This window comes from Octopus bimaculoides, chromosome 3 (assembly GCF_001194135.2).
Source record: "Octopus bimaculoides isolate UCB-OBI-ISO-001 chromosome 3, ASM119413v2, whole genome shotgun sequence".
Lineage (NCBI taxonomy): Eukaryota > Metazoa > Mollusca > Cephalopoda > Octopoda > Octopodidae > Octopus > Octopus bimaculoides.
In genome coordinates this window covers 97,759,462-97,760,696 of record NC_068983.1, presented here as the reverse complement: position 1 = coordinate 97,760,696, position 1,235 = coordinate 97,759,462, and the positions used below count along the sequence as shown (strand labels likewise).

Here is a 1,235-nt window from a genome sequence, read left to right as displayed (position 1 = left end):
AAAAAAGGACGTTACATAGAATAATCTTTTCCACTCTAGGCACAAGGCCCGAAATATAGGAGGAGGGTTCAGTCGATTAGATCGACCCTAGTATGCAACTGGTACTTAATTTATCGACCCCGAAAGGATGAAAGGCAAAGCCGACCTCGGCGGAATTTGAACTCAGAACGTAAAGACAGACGAAATACGGCTAAGCATTTCGCCCGGCGTGCTAACGTTTCTGCCAGCTCGCCGCCGTAAGGGATAGAAAGGCGTTTACAGCACCTAGGTTTCCCAAGCGGGCACCCATCTAAGTACTAACTAGGCTCGACGTTGCTTAACTTCGGTGATCGGACGAGAACCGGTGTTTTCAAAGAGATATGGCCGTAAACACGTTACATAGAATAATGAAAACAATAATGTGTTGTCATAATGTGCAAACCAGCTGGGAAAAGTTTTATCAAAATCGATTGACAGAAAACCGAGAAATCCTAAATTTCTTCCTAAGTTATTTTTTGTGTATGTTTTTCTCATGTGTTTCAATCCTTTTTTCGCCGTCGAAATATGATGTGAAATTTTGAGTGTGGGTTTAAGTACAGCACTCCAAAAATTTCGAAACCTGTGCTTATGTTAGAGACAATTATTATTACTGTTAATTTAAAGGTGGCGAGCCGACGGAATTGTTAGCCTACCGGACAAACTACATGGTTGCAAAGCGACCTTCTTAACCGCACAACGTTGCTTCCACTTCTGATACTACAGAAATACAATTAGAAAGAGAATAGCATCAGAAAATAAGTTTTCAATAAATCATTAACAGACTTCGGGGTACAAGGCAAAGGAGAAAAGCGGCTGCGAATATACCACCTGCAGTGACCTGGAATCCTCATACTTGCAACATCTGCGGCCTTCTTTGCAAATCGTTGGCGGGACTTAAATGTCACATTCGACATAAGCATTATGACTGACAAAGAAAGAGTACGTTGTCGGAGCGTCATACGTCGAAACCGACGGGAGAGTCCATCGAGAGCGTCTCATAAAGCAAGATTTATATATATCTTAAATTGCAGAGGATTTTGTAGTGGGTAGCTTAGCTTAATCGGTCAAAGCATCGTGACATGTAATCACGGGGATGCGAGTTCGAGTCCACAGCTAGCGACCTAAACTTTTCTCTGCAAAATAGGGATAGTTTATCCTGTTCAGGCTACATTATTAGCATTATTCTGCGATTGAGAATTTAAAATCACTTCTTTAAT

The 1,235-nt window shown here is 41.5% G+C and overlaps 1 non-coding gene across 1 annotated transcript; it reads right to left on the bottom strand.

The window, feature by feature from the left end:
* Nucleotides 1-252: 252 nt before the first annotated feature.
* Nucleotides 253-371, bottom strand: LOC128247487 (5S ribosomal RNA). The gene has a single exon (XR_008263853.1). It is a non-coding gene; the product is annotated as a 5S ribosomal RNA (ribosomal RNA).
* Between the last annotated feature and the right edge of the window lie 864 nt (nucleotides 372-1,235).